Raw genomic sequence first — 23,686 nt, 5'->3', positions numbered from 1 at the left:
AATGAGCCAGGCTTTCTGTGGCTTCCCCACTCTCCCGCTGACTGTGTCCTCCTGTTCTAGCCCCTCATTGCACCTAGTACTTCTCTTTTTTTATAGCGCTTAGGCATATTATAATTGACTACTTATATAATAGCCAACTTTCTAGAGAGAGTATAAGCTCAGAGGTGCTCCTTATTCACCACTGTATCCTCAGATCACAGCATAGTGTCTGGTACATGGTATTTAAATAATATTTTTGAATGAAAAGATTATAAATTTTCTGGCTATCATCTTTTTATGCATAATTTAATTTTTTTCATATAAAATTTAGTGGTCTGCATTTTTAACAAGAACTTAACACTATGAGAAGTTTTCCATTTTTTTTTACAAACTTCATAAAATGGCTAAATCTGGGGCTTTGAAAACTTATCTGTCTGTTGGTGTTCAGAATGGATTGGAGAGGGAAGAGATTTGGAGGTAAAGAGATTAAGTTACAACACAATAGGTATGAAGAGGAGGAGGATTTGAATTAATAGTGTTCATTTACTTATTTAGCAACACTTACTAAGGATATACTATAGACCAGGCAGTTTATTAGGCTCTGGCAATGCAATGGTTAAAAAAAAAAATGACAGAATCCCCTCCAGGAATTCATAGTGTAATGAGTACCAATGTCAGAGATAGAAAGGAAAAAGAACCACCCCCCCCACAGCCCCCCACCCCCCCACTTTCAGCTTCTTCATAGATGTAGCAATGCCACAAGTAGGGAGAATGGAAGCCTCCTATTGGAGGTGACCTAGAGAAATGTTTTGCAAAAGTTCTGAAAATTTGAAGTTCTAGTGGCGTATTTTCCCTATTTCACTGATAGATTTTTTCTATTATTGTAACTTTCTCCTTTGGGTAATATTTTTATCCTTTTTTGGTTCTTTTAACTATTGCTTTTTTAAAAAAAATCAAAAGTAACTAAACACTAAGTAAAAAGGAATGGCTAATATGCTGCTATCTCTCTGAGAGACAGTCATTGTTTTGTTTTTCTATTTTGGAAGCCTTTGCAACTGGTTATCCTCCCTAACTTGAAGAGAACAACTGTCATTCGAAAATGCTATTTCCAACTGCCTCAGGGCATACTATCCTTTTCTCTTTTAAAGGCATCCTCCAAAATACTTCTCCCAGTTTGAAAAGCAGCCGGGAATAAATGTGTAGTATTAAATATGCAGCCATTTGCCACTCCCATTGCCCTGCCCTAGTTACTGCAACCGAAAATGTCTGGGGATAAATACCTACATGGTAGATTCAGTCCTCCCAGGGAGGATTATCAAGGGAACAAAGAAAGGGCACTTGGAATCCGCAGAGAAGGCTGTTCCCAAAAGGTTAAACATTAATTCAGCACAAAAGGAAACAGAGGAAACGAATATCTTAAAAAAAATTAACTCTGAATGATAGGTACTTAGAAGGTCAGTTGTTTCCTAGGGAAAAGGAGAGAAGTAGCGCAGACCAGGGCTTTGCTGTATAACCTTGGGCAGGTCACCTAAGTTTCTTTGAACCCCTGTTCTATCTCAAGAGTTTGGACTAAGGATGTCTCAGTTTCTTTCGTCTCTACAATTCTATGGTTCTATGATTACGTTGTCTGAGATGGGCCATTCCGTTGATTTCCTCGTCTCCAGGAGGGAGGTAACTCGTCTCTAGGAGTAGAATCCTTCGATGGAGAATTACCAACGCAGAGGGGGGTGAACTTCACGTTTACGGGGATTTGGACCACAGAGATCGATGCTCTTGGAAAATTTCCAAGAGGGCCTTTTCCCCGTTCTTTAGCCTAATTTTACATTTCCCTTGACTCCCTGGGATGAGGGGGCGGGAAGGACCTATTTTGGATTGGGATGGTTCACTTGACTAAGCATTTCCCCTTTCCTTATTTTTGCACCTTTAAAAAAAACCGCCAAGAAACGGATCCTAAAGTGGTGGAAGGGGAAACTAGGATTACGGGATCTCGAAGGCCTGTAAAATCCTGCTTCCGCATTTTTCTCCGTTCTTGGGGGTCACGATCTTTTTTTAAATATATATTTTTGGCGGCGCGGGCCCGGACTGAGGTTCGGGGCAGCAGCGGGGCGCGGGCGGACGCTTCCTGGGCGGGAGGAGCTCGCGGCGGGCGCGGAGCCCCAGGGCGCGGCTGCGGCGGGCGAGCCGGGGCGGGGCCTCGCGGGCGGGCTGGGGCGCTGCGGAGGCGGCGGGCGGGCGGGCGCGCGCGGAGGAGGGGCCGAGAGGGCGGCGGCGCCCCGGCCGGGTGACGAGCGCCCGCAGCCCGGCCAGCCGAGGAGCCGAGCCGAGGAGGCGAGCCGGGCCGCCGTCGCCGCCTCCGCGCCGTCCTCCGCCTCCTCCCCTCGCGCGGCGGCGTCGGGAATGGGCCCCCAGCGCCGCGGTTCCCGCGCCGCGCGCCGCGCGTAGGCCCGGCAGTCGGAGGCCGGCCGCCCCCCCGCCCAGCCCCGCCGTCCCCACCCCGCGTCCCGGGAAGGAAGATGAGGGAGCCGGGCCCGGCGCTCGGCAGCCAGAGCAGCAGCAGCAGCAGCAGCAGCAGCAGCAGCAGCAGCAGCAGCGGGCGGGGGAGGGTGTCCGGCCGTTTCCTTCCAGCCGCCGGGACAAGATGGCAGCGGCCGCGGAGAGGGGCTGAGCCCGGGCTGGGTGGTGCCGCCTGCTGAGCGCCTGGCTCCCGTCCCCGGCACGGCCCCGCACCCCCCGGACATGCTCAGGGCTGCGGCCGCCCGAGGAGCGGAGAGCGCGGGCCTCTAGGAAGGTAAGGGTCGGCGAGCGCGGGGCACCGGCTCGGTCGGCCGGGCCTGCGGCCGGGGCCAGCGCCCTCCTCCGGACCGCGGCCCGCACCCCGGGCGGCGCGCCCGCCGTGCGCCCTGCGCCCCGGCCGCAGCCCCGCGTCCGCGTTTCCGCCCCGGCCCCAGGCGGCGGCTCCAGGCCCGAGGCCCCGGGACGCGGGGCTGCGCGGGGTCCCTGCGCGCGGTGGCGCGGCCTCCGGGAATCGGCGCTCCGGCCGGCGGCCCGGCCTCCCTGCCAGGGTTGCGCAACGGCTCTTCCCGGCAACAGAAGTTTTGTTTAGTCCCCCGGGCCTCCCCCCCGCGGCCTGGGCCGTCACTCCGGGGACCTCCGCCCGCTCGTTCGGGGAACAGACACGAACACGCCCGCGCGCCCCGAGCGCCGGGCCTGCGGCGCGGAGGGGGCAGCCCTGGGGACGAGCGCGCGGGTGACCGCCGGGGAGAAACGTGAGCCGCCGCCCGCGTCCCCCTGCGTCCCCCGCGGCCCAGGAAGGCGTGGCGGCCGCGCGCCCAGCTGTTGCCGGCTCCTCGCTCCGGGCGCCCGCCTCCCGCGCGCGGCGGTCGCGGGGAGCCTGCGGAGGAGCGCGTCTGTTGTCCTGCGGGCGGGAGGCGGCCGTGGTACAATGGTACGTGGCTCGGCGGGCCTGCTGTTGCCCGGGCTTATCGCTGCCCGAGCAGCTGCGCTGGCGGCCGTGCGCATCCATTACCTTGGCCCTGTGACAGGGCAGTCGGAACACGTTAGGTCCTTGAACCGTGTTTTCACAACCTCTTGCTGCTCTGTTAGAATTTATTTTTGCGCCTGTCAGTTCGCTGGTTCTGATTGTAAGCAGCTTTAGCGACAGTGAAGTTTTTCAGATTATCGTCCAGTGTACGGGGGAGCTCCTGGTTGGCTCTGTTGTCAGCTTGGGCGTCTCTGGGTGCAGGGCCCGGAGAGTTAGCTGGTAAAGCAGCCTGTGCTTGTGCTTTTGTGAACCTTCTAGTAGTTTGGAGATCGGCTGATTTTTTTGTTTTGTTTTGGGTATTTGCTTGTTAGCTGTAGCTTCTGAGGTGGAAGTACTTGTATTCAAACCTTTTCGGTTTATTCTACAGTTTTAATTGCTGGTCGCTTTAAAATTTTAAGAGGTTCCCTTTTTGATCAAATTTTTGATGAAAACTTTTGAGCAGGATCTGTGGGTTTTTTGTTTTGTAAAACTAAAGCATTTTACATAATCCTACATTTCTCATTTAATTTTTCAGAAACTGGGCGAACCTCACCATATGTTTGATAAGTCTAGATTCTGCTTGTGTTTGCAAGTGCAGTGCTAATTTTATACAGTGAGCCGTAAGGTTTTGATAGGTCATGATTAAACTTAGTATATAAGTAAACAAAACATGACTGACCTTTTAAAAAAAATAGTTTTCATAGTTTTATTGGTTAGATTATGCCTTCATGCCACATAACAGTAATTGAAATGTAACCAACCAAATAAAGTTCTTTACTTTTAAATCAACAAGGCATTTCTTGGTATATTTATGGGTGCATTTATAAACTGTAGGGAACTCTTATTTATGAAATATAATGCTCAGCCTGTTTGAGGTTTATTTTTCTTTTATTTTTGAAACTTGTTTTGAATTTGTGTTAAGGTAGAGGTGTGCTGAAATATTTGAGATTTTGGACATTTCATTGTTTTTTTTTGTACTTATGGGAAAACGGAATAACAATTTAATTTGTTCTTTAATTTTTTCTAGTCTAGAGAATATATTTTCTTAAAAAAAAATTTGTGGACAGCCTTAGATTGTTTTCAAAAGGTAAGATGAACTTAAAATCTAGAACAGAACTAGCCATTAAATGTTTCAAATTTATATTCGGTCATTGCTGACTACAGTAGGTAAACATACGTATTAGGCAAGCAGATCATAACGTGGTGAGCCAGTCTTAGTTTATTGTCATAATACCTTTTCCACTGAACTAGTCATTATCTTGCTTATAAACTACTCATTGGCTTCTGGACATGGAGTTTTAGAGACACATAAAAGTAGATGGTTTTTTATGAGATAATTCTTGTAAATGTGCTTGAAAAGAAGCTTCAGATCATACTACTTTAATTTTTTGGGTGCTCTGTCATGGGGTACGATAAAATAAGGTGCAAATTACAGAGGTAGATTGCTGTAGCTAGTATAGCTGGACACAGAAGTATTTGTTTAATACAAGGTATTGAAAGCCTTTTTTTCCCCCTCGTAACTTAAAATAGCAACAGCTGTCAAATGAACTTTCTGATTGAGCTTTTGTTTTAAATATTTGGTTCTGCAAGAACACTGAAGGCATATCTATGGAAGGGAAGAAGGGGAAAATGTAAATTTCAGAATGCAGTTTCCCAAACCTGTTTCACATCCATTGAATGGAATACTTGTTTGCATGTTATTTTCCATTTGAATCTTAGAAGGACTTATTCTGGTAATTTTGAAGTTAACTTGCTCACTATGCTTCTCATTGGGGCATTCCACCCAGGGTGATCATATGTAGATTAGAATTGCGTTACTGGTGGTTAATTCAAAGGCGTACAAAATGTAGTTTCCATTGCAGCTTTACGTTTGAGTTTGGAGATGAAAAGATGTTATGGCAATATTTAGATTTAAGGGTGTTCTAAGGAGCTTTGAAACTCTCCGTATTTAAAATATCCTGCCAGGGCCGGCCCCGTGGTTTAGCGGTTAAGTGCACGCTCCGCTACTGGCGGCCTGGGTTCGGACCCCGGGTGCGCACCGACGCACCGCTTCTCCGGCCATGCTGAGGCCGAGTCCCACATACAGCAGCTAGAAGGATGTGCAACTATGACGTACAACTATCTACTGGGGCTTTGGGGGGGGGGGAAGGAGGAGGATTGGCAATAGATGTTAGCTCAGAGCCCGTCTTCCTCAGCAAAAAGAGGAGGATTAGCATGGATGTTAGCTCAGGGCTGATCTTCCTCACAAAAAAAAAATAAGTAAAATAAAATATCCTGCCAGAATTATTCTTGCCTCTTAATTATTAGAGGACACAAAGTAACTTGCTATATGATTGTATTGTTGCTGCCAAAAGAAATGTTCATGTAAAATTTCTGGGTTGGCAGCTGTCCTAATTTCCTAATATCTGAAGTTGAGACTTCCGATGTGATATGTTTAACTTGGAAGTTACATCTGAAGACGGACTACTAGAACTTTGTTCAAATGGAGGAGTCTATCAGTGTATTTCATTACTTTTTTAAAGATGCCGGTCTCCCCCCCCACAACTTGTTGAAAGGTTTGTTGTGGGTAACTCTTTCTGTATGATACAAATGTAAGTCTAAAGAAATTATTTTAAATGTCCATACTGGTTCTGGATCCAGCTGCTTAACAAATATATCTTGCCTGTTACCTTTAAGCATTTATACGTTGAATAGGGATATATCTTTGGAGTAGAAGATTTGAATCAGAGGAGGTTTTCAGGGTAGTCAAAGCACGTACGTGGCCAGCTTAAGGAAATACAGTCTACTTCTTTTGGTTGGATTGGTGTAATTAAGAGTGGTTTGGGGGGAAAACAAGGTAATAATTAGTGTGCTGCTTCTGTAGCTTTGTCGTAGCTGTTGTTTTGGACCTTATCTTAATCACTGTTGAGATCAAGCTAAAAGACAGATTTGGAGGATGTATGTTAAACATTTTACCTGAATGTTTGTCAACTTAGACCTTGACCTGTTGAGCAGATCAGGCTGTTCTCAGTTGGTACTTGGGCCGTGTCATTACACAAGGTGACATGTCACCTTGATTCTGAGGCATGCCCCTGTTGTGCTAGGGACATAGAGCCTCTGATCTTACTTTAGCTTGTGTGAAAATGAAAAGAACTGGGTGAGGATTGGAAATACTGTGTTTTTAGGGTGGCATTTGTGGTTTGGGGACAGTTAAGTCATTAAACTGATTTACTTTGTCTTTTATATTTAGTAGTCTGTACTTTACAAATCTGCCTTTTTCCAACAGAAAGTCTTTGAAAAGCAAACCAAGGACAATATTTTTTACCTTAAATGTATTTTGTTACTTTGAGCCAAACAATTTCTCTAATTTTCTAAAAGAGTGAGCATTTTTCCTTCCTGCAGGAGACTGAGTGTGAGGGAAGGTAGTGGGCAGGTGAGGTAGAGGAAGCTGGGCCATAGTCGGGGAAGAGGTTGGTTTAGTTGGATTTTGGAGACTTAAAAAACTGTTTTGACTTAAATGTTCAAGTATTGTGGTAGGGTGGGGGAAAGATTAAGAATATGCCGTACGTAACACCTACTAAATGACCAGTCTGGTGAAATAGTATCTGTTTATCCTCCTTGACCAGTTTTTTAAATTCTTTTTTCTCCCCTTGCCTCCCTATCTCTTTGTGTCTTTTGTTTCTTCAATATAAAAGAGTTTTCCTTAGGAATTTAGGGAAGATAAACTTTCTATATACAGTTTTAAAAAAATCTCAGGTCTAACTTGAAATCAGAAGTGTGAAGAGCATAGAATATATTATTGCTATTAAAATGAGTTTGATTTATAGGAATATTTTTAATTTCTGGAGATCTTTTAAAATAAAACTATGGTGCACATAAAATAAGAGTCTAGGTTTTTCAGACTGAATTAAAACTCAGACTTCTCTGAGTCGCAGTCCCATTTTTACCTTCTGAGATAAACATTTCTTCTTTTAAAGATTAGATTTCCAGATACACTTTTCAGGTTGTGTTTTCTTTGCTGGTTTGTCATTTTGTTTTTTAAACAAAAAGATTACACCTAAAAGAAGTGGAGATTTAGAGAAGAATAAGAAAGGGAAATATAATTTTTACTTTGCTCCTTGAACTGTACTATTTGCTTTAGGTAATGATCTAAATTGTGAAAGACCCATTCTTTAGTATAACTCTTGGTCACATTGAAAATAAAAGATTCCCAGGGGTGGTCAGATAAATTCTTTTTTATTTTGCATAATTGTCAATGCTGCTGGAACACTTTTTTTTTTTTTAAGTTTTAATTTTTATTTATTTTTTTTCCCCCCAAAGTCCCAGTAGATAGTTGTATGTCATAGTTGCACAGCCTTCTAGTTGCTGTATGTGGGACGTGGCCTCAGCATGGCCAGAGAAGCGGTGCTTCGGTGTGCGCCCGGGATCCGATCCCCGGGCTGCCAGCAGCAGAGTGCGCGCGCTTAACCGCTAAGCCACGGGGCTGGCCCTGGAACACTTTTTCTAATTGGAAAAATATTGTTTAGAGTTGATAGATATTGAGATAATCAGATGAACCAAATATGAGTCACTCCCTCCTCTGTTTAAAATTTTGTAGCCATTTATTATAAATTTAATTACGTATGGCTTACCAAGAATATTGTCTTTAAGATTTGATAGAAAATATAAAACTTGACCACATTTGACTAGCCAATTATTACATTTTAGAAATTAAAAAAAAAAAAGTATTTGGTTTGCTAAAAACATTTGTATTAACTTGAAATTCTTCAGCTTCCCCCTACTTTGTTGCATATTACTCATAAATTAAACAAAATACATTAAAAAAAATAGTATAAACACTGAAACTTTTGCAGAAAATAACTTGCTTAGCAAATGTTTCCTAGCCTATAAAGCAGTTATTTAAAGGCCTAAAAATTTCATTTGGTTATATTTTGATTATTATCTGTTTAATAATAGAATGAGAGTCTTGTAGGTTTGGTAAACTATATGACTTGAGATACATAATGCTACAGTCTTAAATAGTTAATAAGTTAGATAGGGTGGTAACATATTGAAAATTGAACCTGACTTTCCAGAGACATTTCTTCTAAGTATAATTTAAATTAATACTTCTGAGAGCTTTAAATATGTAATTTATTGCAATCTCTATTGAGATTAAATAGGGTATAGAGACATAAAATAACAATGAAAATTACAGGTTATGTGCCGTATAGCCTATAGCTATGATGCTGTGCTTCACTGCATTCTCAACATAAAACAAAACAAAAACATGTTTTGGGTCAACTTGTAATCAGTTTCAGTGGAGACAATACGAGTATTTCTGCAGTATATTAGTTGCAGTTTTGTATTTTAAGTTAGATAATAGTATTGGGTTAAAAAATATTAGATTTTTAATCTGGTTAGTATACTTGAAATATTTTTTTGTAGCTGGATCATAGACTCGGACCACAAATAAATGAAATTTTATTATGGCAGGTAGAACTATAAAACATGTGTATGAAAACTATTTTATTTAGTACATATTTGAGTGTCCACTAGGCAAGGTACTGTGCTATGAAGAGAGTAAGACATGGTCCCTGCTTTGAGCATGTAGTAGGTGACATTAGCTAAGTACTGTAAATTTTCTTTCATATTTGTGTATGTGTGTGTGAGTTGGAAAACACTGCCTGAGAAAAATAATTTAAATATAGCATGTTCAGGTTTCTTAAGACTATTTCATTTTGTTAAATATAAAATATTTAGGTAGATAATATTTAAAATATCAGGAATAGTTCAGCTTCTTAAACTTGTGGGTTAATAGTCACTGCTCTCCTTGTAGTGTTTAAAGCCAAAAAAAATTTGCCAAAAAAAAAAGCCAAATTCATTTGAAAATGTGAACAAAAATTTTATAAATTTTATTTTTGTGATAAGCTTCTCCATCAAGTCTAACCAGTTTAATAGTCTTAAGCACTTTATAGAGACCTGCTGTGTTAATTTCAATCAAGGGGAAGGTCATATCTCTCAAACGTGGTTAATAATCCAGTTGCCTTGTTCTCTCGTGGATTTTCCTTCTGCGTAAAACAATTCTCGCATTGCTTGAGAAAATTCTAATAGTTTTGCCTTTTCTAACTAGACTATTGCCATTCTTCTAAATATGGAATGCAGAGCTGTCCGGACCTCATTCTATGCCTATCTGTGGAAGGAAAATAGAAGGTGAAAACAGGGTATAGATAGCATTCCATTTTAAGGTACTTTTAAGAATATTACAATTGTGAGCTATAACTTATTTGAAACCGCTATACCGAAGGGATATTATTTGTGTCCTTTATATATGTAAATCAAAAGTATGTTGGGGTCCTTAAAGCAGTTATGCAAAGGGCAAGTACTGTGTTGCACTGACCCTGTTTCAATTGTGTATGACTTTTTTTTTTTTTTTTGTACATGATATATTCTTAAGGAAATGTGACAATTTGGTGACGTTTTGATGTTTTATGTGTATTTAAAATTGAATTCTGTATGGAAACCGAGGGTGTAGGGACTGGAACAGAATTGGTTTGCCAGTAGCTTTTCAGTAGAAGATAGTTGGGATGTTTGCCTTGTGAGTTGCTCTGTGTAAGCCTGGTGTGGCCTTTCTGCAAGTATCCTAGTGGTTACTGTGTAATTTGCAAAATCTCTATAAAGTCGCTCACATCTGAAGGTATATCCAGCTTGAAATTGTTTCCCGTTAATCTGATTGGAAGAAAATGAAATACCTCAATTTATAACCTATTAGAAGGTAATTTAATATGTTACCTTTTGGGGAAAGGGTTACATTTAAAAATATAAAATAGTATCTGAACTGTTCCTTCAGGTTAGAGACCATGTCTTAAAGATTTTTATATCCTCTGAAGTGCCCGATGGATGTTGGGGAATCAAATATATTATTATTATAAAAGTGGTCAGAGGCAGGCATGCTGTACTCTCCTTATGTCCTTTAATCAAAGTATAGCATCTGTGCTGAGGCCGTGACGGGCACCTGACCGAGCACTTACACATTGGACTTCTCAAAACTCCACTCTGCCCTCACCTCTGTAACTCGCCTCCGTGGAGGTCGGTAGGTGTGAACCTCCTCCAGATGTTCAGCCCTCTACCTCTGAACATAACTCCCACCAGTACACACTTTGTGTTTCCACTCCTCTCTCAAGGAAAGAAACATCTCCTTCTCTCCAAGATTACCTCCTATTCTTATTGTGGATTTCATCCCAAACTATGGTTTTCAGCATCTTGAGCTTGCCCAATAACTTAAACTTCTGTTTTTTTCTTGGCCCTTTTTCTTCAACCTTTTAAAGTGGCCGCGTATCTGGGATCTGAAGCAGCTGTCGTTTAATTGTGCCTCCTTAAGTGTATGGCCCTGTCTTCCCTTTCTCTTTCTTCCAGACTTCTTAAATGTGGCCTCAAGCCTCTCTGTGACCCTCTGTCCATGGCTCACCCTCAGCAGTCTAGCTCTGGGCGCCGAGTGACAGTCGCTCCCACTGGGCTCTCAGTAGTTTCCTTTCCTTCACAGCTTATGTCTATACTCGTGCAGATAATTGCATCTGTGGTGGGTCCCCTCAGTTCTGAGCTTTCAGCTCATCTTTGGAGCTATTGATCTCCGTAGTTTTCACCTGCAGGTAGCTCAAACTGAATTGATTATCTTATTTCCAAATATGTTCATTTTTTTTGTATTTCTTCCGTATCTTCACTCATTTCTGTTTTTCTACTAAGAAGAATTAAGAATGTACGAAAGTTATTTATATGAAAATGTTCATTACAACTTTATATAAATACAGTGAAAAAAATTGGAAAAAAACAGTCCAGCAAATTATAAAATTCACATATGGTAGAATATTATGCTGCTATTAAAAAATAATAAAGATATCCTAAAGAGAACAAATTGGTATATCAAGTTATACATGTATTATGATTATAAACATATAATAAAATGTACATTAGAGAGACTAGATGGAAATGTTTTTTTCCTGAATATTTTGTAATTTAATGTAGTTGAGTAATTTGAAAATGATTGCCATACTGAAATTCTACCTCTTCCTGGAGTGAACAATGTGTATCTTTTCATGTTTTTATGGCAAAATATGTTAAACTTCCCATATTAGTCTGGTCTTACCCATTCTAGCACTCTGATTCCAGGTAATGATAATGGCTTAGTGATAATTTTTACTATTTCAGTTTGTGAAGTTTCAATGAATAAATGACATTTTAAGTGTTAACATTGTTATAAAAGAACTGTTTTGGTATATTCATCATATATAATTAATATATAATCATTACTTTTGTATCTGAGATTCTACCTAGCTTCTCATGCAAATGCCTGAAAAATGCCAAGAGGTCAATTTTGGCCAATAAGAAATTTTTAGTTATCTGAGAATTTCTCATCAGTAAACTGTAACTACTTTGTGGTCGTTTTCAGGCAAATGATTTAGTGTATTTTTCTTTATTTTATTCCGTGGGATCAATAGCTATAGCCTTAATTTTGAACTTCAAGTGTGTTAGCTGTTAGCCATTGCTTAGGCAACTTCAAACTGAATTAAACTTTTGTAATCATCTTTTAATTTTTTTATATGTTGATGGCGTTTAAAAAAAATCGCTTCAGACAGAATCTGAATAAGTTTTTCTTATCATTGTATTTCTGATACATATAATTTTCAGTATCGTGTATGGCAGTGTGGCTTTGTACACTAATGTGAAAAAAATTTTTCAGTGTTTCTGTGGGCTTGTAGTAGAAGAAAGAAATATTTATGTGACCCTAGCTAAGTCCGTATAAATGTGCAGTTTTAGTTTACAGCTTATTACAAGCAACCCAACAATGTCTAACTTTAAAAAGTTAATGATTAGAGGTTGTCAGAACCACACAGAACAGTTGTAACAGATTTCTAGGAAACAGCATCCTTTCTTTGAGAATACTCTTTGGAGAAGCTGCGTGTTTTCTTTCTTCTTTAGGTCTTTATGAATTACATTGTTCTTTAGTTGTTTCCTGGCTTTCCTAAGGAGACCTGTTGTAAATCTCTGCCCTGTCCCCTTCCTCAAATCTGTCATGAGAATAAGAAAGAGATCTGTGTGTTTCTTAACATATTCTCAGTTCTGTTCCTTCTGTTGTTTCTGACTAGATACCATAGTTTCCTGAAGCACAGGATTTCCTGAAGCCATTGTGGAAGACCATCCTCAGTTTACAAGATAGAGATGGCAGTTAAAATTTGAAATTTAAAAAACAGACTGTTTCTACATTAGAAAGGTTTTTGAAGCTACTTCGCTAAATTCCTAAAAAAGAGCATTTATATAAAGTGGCGTATCTGGCAACTGAAATATAAGTAGAGAGAGAACATAATTGTAGGAAAACCCAAAACTTTGAATTTAGCAGTGTAGATCCTATGTGAACCAGATAAGATCTTAACAGAATTTGGAAAGAACAAGTAGTTGACTTTTTTTGTTGCAGTTTATTTTTTCAAGCCCTAAAATGTCTTTCATAGAGATTTTTCGAAACTAAAAGTATTCTAATCAAGCTTATGTAGCTGTAAATATTTGTCTTTTCACCTCTTACAAATGCAAAACTGTTATTTGTGTGGCTGTGGGTGTGTGTGGGGGAGGCAGCTACTGTTCTCACCTCACTGGTTTTCAGACTTTTAATTTTTATGATATACATTATTCTGGAGTGATAGTTCCCTTTCAGTTATCAATGTAGAATGTTGGACTATTGGAAATACAAAATGAGAATCTATAAGTTGTTTATTTAGGATAGCCCATAATTTTGAAAAGTTTTGTAGAACTTGACCTTTGATTCTATAAATGTTCATTTAGAACTTGAAACCAATATCTCTTAGAAAAATCTTATTGGTCAGAATTTTTTCCTTTATATTGCTTTGTCAGCAATGGACATTTAATCAAATTATTAATCTAGGATTCAGCTTCCTCTGTTGGTCAGAGCGGTTGTTTCAGAGGTGGATTAGTCAGGAAGTGCTCTGGTCAGGAGCATTTGACTTGCCTTCTTAGTCTTTAATATTTCATACTTATCTTTGCCTAAAAGTTAGTTGCATGGATTTTTTATAAGAAATTAAAGTTTCGTGATGGTTCTTTTGGGACAGATTTCCTATAAAGTGGAAAGTAATTCATTCGGTTTTCTATTCAGGGAGTTGTTCATAACCCAGAGTTATAAAACTGTTCACTTTTTCTAACAGTTTGTTGGTAGATATTAGTACTGATATTGTATGACGAATTTAAATAAAATTTTCTTTTGTACTTAAGTTTTTTAAACTAGATTTGAATTGTTAAAGTTTACTTCAGGTGATCTTTTATCTTTAGTCAACTTTTCTGCCAGTGTTTCCATTTCTGAGTTTTGATTTTATATAGCTTTAAAAACTAGAGAATTATGGGGCCGGCCCGGTGGCGCAAGCGGTTAAGTGCGCGCGCTCCGCTGCGGCGGCCCGGGGTTCGCTGGTTCGGATCCCGGGCGTGCACCGACGCACTGCCTGGTAAGCCATGCTGTGGCGGCGTCCCATATAAAGTGGAGGAAGATAGGCACCGATGTTAGCCCAGGGCCGTCTTCCTCAGCAAAAAAAGGAGGAGGATTGGCGGATGTTAGCTCAGGGCTGATCTCCTCACAAAAAAAAAAAAAAAAAAACTAGAGAATTATATGCTTTAGTAAGAGTAACCTTTAAGTAGTTTTTTTGTGTGCGTGTGAGGAACATCAGCCCTGAGCTAACATCCACGCCAATCCTCCTCTTTTTTTTTTTTTTTTTTTGCTGAGGAAGACTGGCCCTGGGCTAACATCCATGCCCATCTTCCTCCACTTTATATGGGGCACTACCACAGCATGGCCTGACAAGTGGTACATCGGTGCGCACCCGGGATCCAAACCGGGGCCGCCAGCAGCGGAGCGTGCACACTTACCCACTACGCCTCGGGCCGGCTTCCTTAAGTACTGTTTTTAATTAACTCTTTTCTAGCCTTTCTAAAGTAAAGATTTGTATTGGCAGGGTGATTTCTGGCAGCTTTGAAATGTCCAGCAGGTCATTTTCTGTTCCAAAAGTTGGAACGTTTTGCTAAGTCAGATGAAGCTTGTTATTTAACACGCTGGTTTGTGTTATAGTCAACACATTCCCTTGATGCTTTGTTCACAATACTGCTGGAAGATACCCAAGACTTGAGTGTTTTCAGATAAATGTTTTGTAGGCACCTTGGACAGCAGGTTTATTTTATGAAGCTTTACAATATGTGGTGGGTCATTCATGTGAAATTGTTTCTTATGTGAAATTTTTAGTGTAAGTAATTTCCTGGATAGAATAGTGGTCAGATAATCTGTTAATGATATAGATATTTAAAATATTGAGATTTAAATGGCCAATGAAGAGAGTTTAAACTTATTTACTATTCACATTGAGAACTTATTTTCTAGTGTAGCCTGTCTTTTATTTCTAGGAGGACATGTTATTTTGTGTTTTATAAATACACACTTTAAACAGAGTAATTGAGAAATGAAAGTGTGACTGGAAACTACCTTTTGTTGTCTGAATATTGCTAGTTACGTAGTTCCATTTCTAATTCCTGTTTTAGAGCCTTGTGTGGACTATTACTGGGGCTCTCTGTCTTTTCAAGAATGAAAAGGCCTTTTTATTGTCAAATTTATTGGACTGCATAGTGAAATTCTACTTTTAGTCTCTATTGATTGAAGAAATTACATAATGATCAAAAACTGTGAATTAAGTAATGCTTTTAAATGAAAAGGTTTCCGCTCACTGCTTATGAATACTTTTTTATTAATGCTGGCAGATGATCCCAGGGACGAGTGTGTCTGACAATTCTAGATTTTAGGTGATCTGGGCCATGCCTAAGATACTCAACAGTTCATTCGCATCACTCGACTAAAATTCAGGCCCACAGAAGTTAACAAGGATAGTACAAAGAATTCCCATATATCTTTCACCTAGATTCTTCAAATGTTAGTGTTTTACCCCATTTGTGTTTACCTATTCTCTTTATATCTGTATTTTTTTCCTGAATTTTTTGGGAGTAAGTTGCAGAGATGTCCCTTTACCTTTAATGTTTTCCCTAAAAGCAAAGGCCTATTCAGTTTTTGGGATTTTTTGCTGAGGAAGATTGGCCCTGTGCTAACATCTGTGCCAGTCTTCCTCTATTTTGTATGTGGGTCGCCACCACAGCTTGGCCACTGTCAGCGGTGTAGGTCTGCCCCCCAGGAACCAAACCCTGGCTGCCGAAACGGAGTGTGCCAAACTTAGCCACTAGACCACCGGGCCATAAAAACTATTCAGTTTTTATTTCTCGTTAGTTTTCTGTAATCTGAAAAGTTCCTCAGTTGTTTCCTAACATTGATGTTTTGAAGAATACTGCCAGTTATTTTGTAGAATGGCCTTCAGTTGGAATTTGTTTTTTTGTGCTTAGAAATCACAGTAAAATGTATTCCTCTCAGTACATCACATCAGAAGGCACATGATGTTGCTATATGCTGTTACTAGTGATTTTAACATTGGTCACTTGGTTAAGGTGGCATCTACTGGTTTCTTCCTTTGGATTAATGTGTGCCTTGTGGGGCTGTACTTTGAAACTGTGTTGTTGTCAAGAGCTGTGCAGGGTCTTGCAAGCTAACAAATGAGCCATGGATGCTGGCAGAAGATAGGAGACTCTTGGATCAGAGATAAAGGACTTTCTTACTCATAGCAGTAACAGTAGTCAGTGTGTCAGTATTTGCCCTGGTTCCCCAGCTCAGTTCCCACAGGGTATGTGAACAGGGCCAGGTGACTCCTGCACAAAAAGAGGTGCGTTGCGTTGTAGGAGAGGAACCCCAGGCTTAGGAAACTCAAATCTTTTATAAGGGGCAGTAAGCCTGCCTGACATTTGCCCAAGAGAGAGTCATTATCTTTATTATACTGGACATCAAACCTGCCCTTGCTCAGGAGGAAGACTGTCTCTGTCTTCCAAGGATGTTCAGTATACAAATATCTTTGAAAAGAGAGTCCAGAACAAAGGCAGTTAGTGTTCTTGCCTGTAAGACGTGGAGAAACATGAGAGACCCATGGTGAATTGTCTCCCAACAATAATATCCTGTTATTCCTTAAACTTTCACCCACTAGTTTTTGCATCCATTGATAATTCTTGTTTGAATTACTTATGATTGTTTCCAAATGGTGAATTTTTAATTCCATCATTCCTCTACATTTATTAATTGCTTTTCCCTCTGTCCTTATTCCCCCTGCCCCTCACTCCTGCCCCCTGGGATAACTTCCCAAGTAAACTCCCTAAGTATAGGCCTGCCTTTAAGATTCTGCATTTCAGGGAACACAGGCTAAGTCTCAAAGCACCTCAAACTAATCATGTCTAAGATTGAGTTCGATTTTTCCTCTCAATTCTCTTTCTGGTTTTTTTTTTTTCCCTATTCTCATTGAGCTATCAGTTTTTCAAGCGAGAAACATGATTGTGTCAGTTCCTTCCTTCCCTCCCTCCTCACCAAGGTCTGGGGTCCTCCCTTGAGCTGCCTGTTGGTAATCGGTGCTCCTGGCTTCGTTCCCTTCCTACTGCCTTTGCTCGGGCTCTGATCCACTATTACTGGACTATTGCAGTAGGCTTTCAACTAATGTTTCCCTTATTGTTCCTTTCCAGTTTATCCTTCACAAATTTGCCTGAGTAATTTCTCTAAAATACAAATATAATTATATTGATTTTCTGTTTAAAACCCTTCAGAGACTCTCCATCACCTATAGCTCCTTAGCATGGAAGACAAGGTTCTTCATGATCTGTGCTCCTTCTTTTTAAGGTTGTCTTTCTTCTCAAGGATCGTCTTTTTCTCCAGCTACCCCTTCCACCGGCAAGTTATGTTGTAGTGTAGAGGTTAACAGACTTTCTTAAAGGGCTTGATGGCAAATGGTTTAGGCTTTGCAAGCCACATATGGTCTCTGTTGCATACTTTTTTTTTTTTTTTTTTAAAACAACCCTTTAAAGATGTAAAAACCATTCTTAGCTTATGGGCCATGCAGAAATAGCCTGGGTCAGATTTGGTCAACCATAATTTGTGGGCCTCTCTTCTAGCTAGATAAAGCCAATATGTCATATTTTTCATTAGTCTCTGCCCTTGTATGTGCTCTTGGCTTGTACTGCGTGGAGAAGCCTCTCCTACATAGCAGACTTTTTTCCTCCATCCTTCAAAATTTAGCTCGTAGGTTAACTTCTTACTGAATTTTTTTTTTTTTTTTTTTTTTTGGTGAGGAAGATTAGCCCTGGGCTAACATGTGTTGTCAATCCTCTTCTTTTTGCTGAGGAGGATTGGCCCTGGGCTAACATCCATGCCCATCTTCCTCTACTTTATATGTGGGACACCTGCCACAGCATGGTGTGATAAGAGGTGCGTAGGTCCACACCTAGGATCCAAACCTGCAAACCCTAGGCCACTGAGGCAGAGCGTGTGAACTTAACCACTGCCCCACCAGGCCGGCCCTCTTACCAAATTCTTTTCTGCTCCTTCAAGCCATACGTTAATCATCCCGTTGTTTGTTACCTGTGTACCTTGCACATCCTTATGTTACTGCCCTGATTAGTGATGTAGTTGTGTGTATATGTGTTTGCCTCTTGCTAGAAGGAGCTCATTGATGAAAAAACATGTTTTGTTCATCGCTAAATCTTTCTGCTCCTAAATGTCTTTACTTGGTTTGAATTGAAAGAAATTTTTTTTTTTTTTGTGAGGAAGATATAGGCCCTGAACTAACATCTGCCAATCCTCCTCTTTTTTTTTGCTGAGGAAGACTGACCCTGGGCTAACATCCATGCCCATCTTCCACCACTTTATATGGGACGCTGCCACAGCATGGCTTGACAAGTGGTGCGTCGGTGCGTGCCCGGGATCCGAACTGACGAACCCCGGGCCTCCGCAGCAGAGCGTGCACACTTAACTGCTTGCGCCACCCGGCCGGCCCTGAAAGAAAATTTTAAAAATTGAAAGAAAAATGCAATGAAATAGGGTATGGCTGATTGAATATGCTAACAAAATATATCTAAAATGATTATATTTTTCTAACTTTTAAAAATGCAGTTATTAAAGGGTTATTGTCTGGTAGATTTTTTTCCCCTCTTCGTTTAAAAGTTAATATAAATTGAGGCTATGAAAGTATAGAGAATAATAGAATCAATTCCTATGCAGCTGCCATCCTGGGTGCAAAATCAAACAGTTTATATAGTTGAAGTCCCTCCTTCTTTCCCTTTCTTCCTGGCGTGTTTATCATTTCCATGAATGTTTTTGTACTTTTACCAGATACTTAATATATCTAAAAATGCAATATAGGTTTGTCTGCTGTTAACTTTATAATAAATGATACATGCTTTTCTGCAACTTGGTTTTTGTTGTACGTTGTTGAGATTTATCCATGTTGATATAGTCATTTCAGTTAATTCATTTTGCTACACCTCATTAATTCTACCATGCATAATTTTTCCCACATTTTAACATCATTGAACTTGTGATGCATCTTAAAATCAGTGATGTCTTACCCTTATAATTGTGGTTTTTCTTTTGGTGCAGAAATATATGACAATTATGGTATAAGCCACACTTGTATTGTGTATATTGTATTGTATGCAAAAGCCACACTTTCTCCTTCCCTTTTCTGACAGTTAGATTCCTTCACAATTTTGTTACTGCAGCACGAACATGGTTTGCCTGTTTCGTTGTCCTTGTGTGGGAGCATTTCTCTGGGCAGGAAACGTGTCTGGGAGACAACTGCTGGGTTATAGACAATGCCGATTTTCAGGGTGCTCTCCACAGGGATTGTGCTTCTCACCCCAGTCTAGAAGAGTCTCTGTTGCCCTACTCCTCCTCAGCATTGGGTGTTCTTGTGCTTTTTGTCAGTCGCGTGGGTATAAAATGGCTTCTTACTCTAGTTTTAATTAGGGTTTTCCTTATTACTAGTGAGGTTGAGAATTTTTTAATGAGTTTTTTGGCTTGTATTTCCTTTTCTGTGAATTGCTTCTTTATATCTTTTACCCATTTTTCTACTGATTTTTACCAAACACAGTATGATATCTTTAGATCTTTGTCAGTTGTGTTTTGTCAGTATCTTCTCCGTATCTGTGACTTATCTTTATTTCTAATATTTGATAAATGAATACATTTTAAATTTTAATCATCAGATTTTCTAATCTTTTCCTTTTATAGTTTGTGCTTTTTGTATCTTTTTTAAAGAAAACCTTTCTTGCTTTCTTTCAGAGGTTTATAACTTGTTAACAATGTCACATTAATTTTAAACTGAGAAGGATAAAAAAATATAAATTCTCTGTAGGCTTTGTGTGTGAGACATTTATATATTCGATTTTTTTTCTTTAATCTTCTTTGGATGGAAAGGTGGAAATATCTATAATTGGTGAAGATTTTTTTCCCTCTTTTATATTTATCCTCTTGAAGGAAATTCTAGCGCTTCAGTTGGAGAATAATTAGAGCATGTAGGTGTGAAACTGTTTAAACGTAATGAAAGACAGATACAGCATTGTAAACTTCTCTTGATAAATTCACAAATGGTCAATATATGATAAAAATTTGTGAAATCACTAGTTGGAGACAGTTTTTTTTAATAAAGCAGTGAAGATGTCTGTCTCTTTTTGGATGCGGTAGGGTGAGGTGGTAACCACCACACAGTGAAGCAGATGGTTGCTTGTTCAGTCCATATGAGGTGTACAGGAGCTGTAGACTACTCTACCCTTGCACTTTGGACATTAAAGGAAAAATGCTGGAGTGATTAGATTTTGGATAACCTGATTTGATTATTTAAGAAATAGTATGCCACAATTTGAATTTACCGATGAAAATAATTTGTAAAAGAAATTTCCAGGCCAGCCCCGTGGCTTAGCAGTTAAGTGCGTGCGCTCGGCTACTGGCGGCCCGGGTTCGGATCCCGGGCGCACACTGACGCACCGCTTCTCTGGCCATGCTGAGGCCGCGTCCCACATACAGCAACTAGAAGGATGTGCAACTATGACATACAACTATCTACTGGGGCTTTGGGGAAAAAAAAAAAAGGGGAGGATTGGCAATAGATGTTAGCTCAGAGCTGGTCTTCCTCAGCAAAAAAACGAGGAGGATTAGCATGGATGTTAGCTCAGGGCTGATCTTCCTCAATAAATAAATAAATAAACAAACAAACAAACATAAATAAATAAATAATCTTCATTAAAAAAAAAAGAAATTTCCTTTGGATTAAATTAACAATTCTTTCATTTCTTCTGTAAAATATGGTCTGTTTCTTTGATGTTGTCAGAAAAACCAGATAGGTTCATATGGGTTTTGTTGTCACAAATTAAAGTTTGGGTACTAATGAAGGAACCTACACTTTGTTTTCTTTTCCCCCAAGTGATTGAATCTTTAAACTTCAAACTTGTAACTCTGAGAACTGGGCCAACCATCTATTGTCAGGGGTAAGTATAGTAAAGGTAGATTTAAAATAATATTAAAACATTATTTGATAATATTCACAGTGAATGTAGCTATAAGCCATTAAAAAAGTGAATTTGATATAACTTTCTTAGGTAACTCATTTATCATTTGAAAAAAAGTTGAAAATTAGGTCAACTAGCAGAAATTTAAGCTTCAGCCCAAGTAGTACAGCTTTTGGCTAAAGGTTTCCATTTGTGGTTTCACCATAATTATTTCATGGGCTGCTATACCATTTTTTGAAAGCACATACAACAAATTAATATTAATTTAATTAAAAAATACTATGGTTATGAGATAGTCCAAAATAAAATGGTCAGAGTGGCATTACAGTAACAAATAGTTGTGTTAATTCATGGCTTTAATCTGTTACTGTGTAATTAAAATAGTGTATTGTTTGTTTTTAACATTCTTCTCTGTATTTGATACCTTATCTTTAAATTTTAAAGCTCTTAAGAAAAATATCCCTTTATCCCTCTATAAAATGTTGACAAATTTTCAGTTGAAACAGAAATGAAGTTTTGATATTGGTGGTTAAATGGTATCCAATTACAAATATCATAAAAAAAGATTCCAAATGAAACTTTATTGATGTCTTCATATTCCTTGTGCCTGAAATATTCATGTGCCTGAAAATATTTTTTTGGTGAAGAAGATTAACCCCAAGCTAACGTCCATTGCCAATCCTCCTCTTTTTGCTGAGGAAAATGGGCCCTGAGCTAACATCTGTGCGCATCTTCCTCCGCTTTATATGGGATGCCACCACAGCATGGTTTGATGAGCAGTGCGTAGGTCTGCGCCTGGGATTGGAACTCGTGAACCCCAGGCCACCGAAGCGCGCGAACTTAACTACTATGCCCCTGGGCAAGCCCCAATGTGCCTGAAAATATTTTAAAAATGGAAAAAGTGAAACTTTTTTTTTTGTAAGTATATTCATGAAAGCAAAATCTTTATGGATAAACCAAGCCAAAATAATCTATTATTTACATAAAACTAGATTATAGACAGTATTGTTACCTTTAAGACTTTATTATATCTCTTATGATCTCTTTGATTGTCAGACCTTGTGAAACCAAGATGTAATGTTTTGTACAAAAATTAAAGTTGTGGGGGCTGGCCTGGTGGTGTACTGGTTAAGTTACTGTGCTCCGCTTCGGTGGCCCCGGGGTTTGCAGGTTCGGATCCTGGGCATGGACCTACGCACTGCTTATCAAGCCATGCTGTGGCAGGCGTCCCACATATAAAGTAGAGGAAGATGGGCACGGGTGTTAGCCCAGGGCCAATCTTCCTCAGCAAAAAAGAGGAGGATTGGCAAAAGATGTTCGCTCAGGGCTAATCTTCCTCACACTCAGACACAGAAAATTAAAGTTGTGATAAAACTGATGTTTGCAATATCCTATAAAAAGTAAGTTTGAAAAGATGTGAGGTTATAGAATAGCTTGAGGCTTTATTCATTTAAGTCTGCTAGACTTTGTGAGGAATGCAAACGTAGTTTAGTTAAGAACAGCATAATTGGGCCGGCCCGGTGGCTTAGCAGTTAAGTGTGCGCGCTCCACTGCTGGCGGCCCGGGTTCGGATCCCGGGCGCGCGCCGACACGCTGCTTCTCTGGCCATGTTGAGGTCGCGTCCCACATACAGCAACTAGAAGGATGTGCAGCTATGACGTACAACTATCTACTGGGGCTTTGGGGGGGAAATAAATAAATAAATCTTTAAAAAAAAAAAAAAACAGCATAATTTCTCTTTGGCCCACTAGCTAGGTGAGGTAGGTGATCTTTTTATTTTCAAAAGGGTATTCTGCCATGTTGAAGGTCATTATAGTGATGTGCAAAGCTCCTTTCTTGAAATGACTAAATTAATTACTCATTTGCACATAAAAACAGTTTGGCGAAGACCAGCTTCCTTGATGTGCTTTTATTTCTCTGAACAAGTTTTGCCCTTGAATACTGTCTCTCCTGAAGCGCTTCACTTCTTCCAAGTTCGACATACCTGACATGTGTCAGGAAAAAGATTGAGAGCCATTGTATTCACATCGAGAATTTTGGATTCTTTTGCTGCTAAGCATTTTTAAAAATACTTTTTGTGTTACATAAGAGAAGTGTTAATTTTGAATCTTTTTTACTAGAAGGAGAGGAATTAGAATTTAGCACAGAATATTGGGAGTTGGTGTGGTTGGAGATCATCAGAGAGAGATGGTAGAGCAAAGGAAGAGAGGGATAATATTTTGAGGAGAGAATGTGAAGTGTTGTATTGATAAGGGCAGGTCAGATCTTGGGGCTTAATTGAGATGAGGGAGGGAAAGAGAGGGCTTTGAGAGACAACTGGATCCAGGTAAGGGCCAGAATAAGGTGGGTCAGGGAGCACCTGGGCGTGCGTGCGTGTGTATGTGTGTATGTGTGTGCGCATGTGCGCACGTGCCTGTGTGTGTGTATGTGTGTGCGCACGTGCGTGCGTGTGTCACAGTGTTTTCTTTGTTTTTTTAGCATGCTCACTGATTTTCACGTGGTAGATTTAGTCTTTTTGTCTCTGGTGCTGATGATAGCATGCTGAAAGACAATTACAGTCTATAATGTATATTTGTGTAAGTTGACTAAAAACACTTCATTCCATTAGTGAACTTATGTTCCACCCAGTTGGAGCAGTACTAAGGTATTACTGTTTTCACGTGGGCCGGTGCTCCAGCCCTGTTAGCTTTGAGGCCATCAGATTAAAGATACATTGGTACGTTTTACCTGATACAGCCATTGTAACTGTATTTTTTATTTCCTGTTCCA

The 23,686-nt window shown here is 40.0% G+C and overlaps 1 protein-coding gene across 3 annotated transcripts in view; it reads left to right on the top strand.

Moving 5' to 3' along the window:
• The first annotated feature begins 2,547 nt into the window (after positions 1–2,547).
• The window catches only part of HIPK3 (homeodomain interacting protein kinase 3), a 94,372-nt gene continuing 73,233 nt past the window's right edge, over positions 2,548–23,686 (top strand). For 2 of the 3 annotated variants that reach the window (XM_058527191.1, XM_058527189.1), the window contains exon 1: positions 2,548–2,767. The gene's annotated coding sequence lies outside the window, so the exon portion shown is untranslated. Of the gene's footprint in view, positions 2,768–20,832; positions 20,897–23,686 lie in introns of all 3 variants that reach the window. The other variant, XM_058527190.1, reaches the window with a different exon arrangement.

The sequence above is a fragment of the Diceros bicornis genome, chromosome 31 (assembly GCF_020826845.1).
Source record: "Diceros bicornis minor isolate mBicDic1 chromosome 31, mDicBic1.mat.cur, whole genome shotgun sequence".
Taxonomy (NCBI): Eukaryota; Metazoa; Chordata; class Mammalia; order Perissodactyla; family Rhinocerotidae; genus Diceros; species Diceros bicornis.
This window is presented reverse-complemented; position numbering and strand designations above follow the sequence as displayed.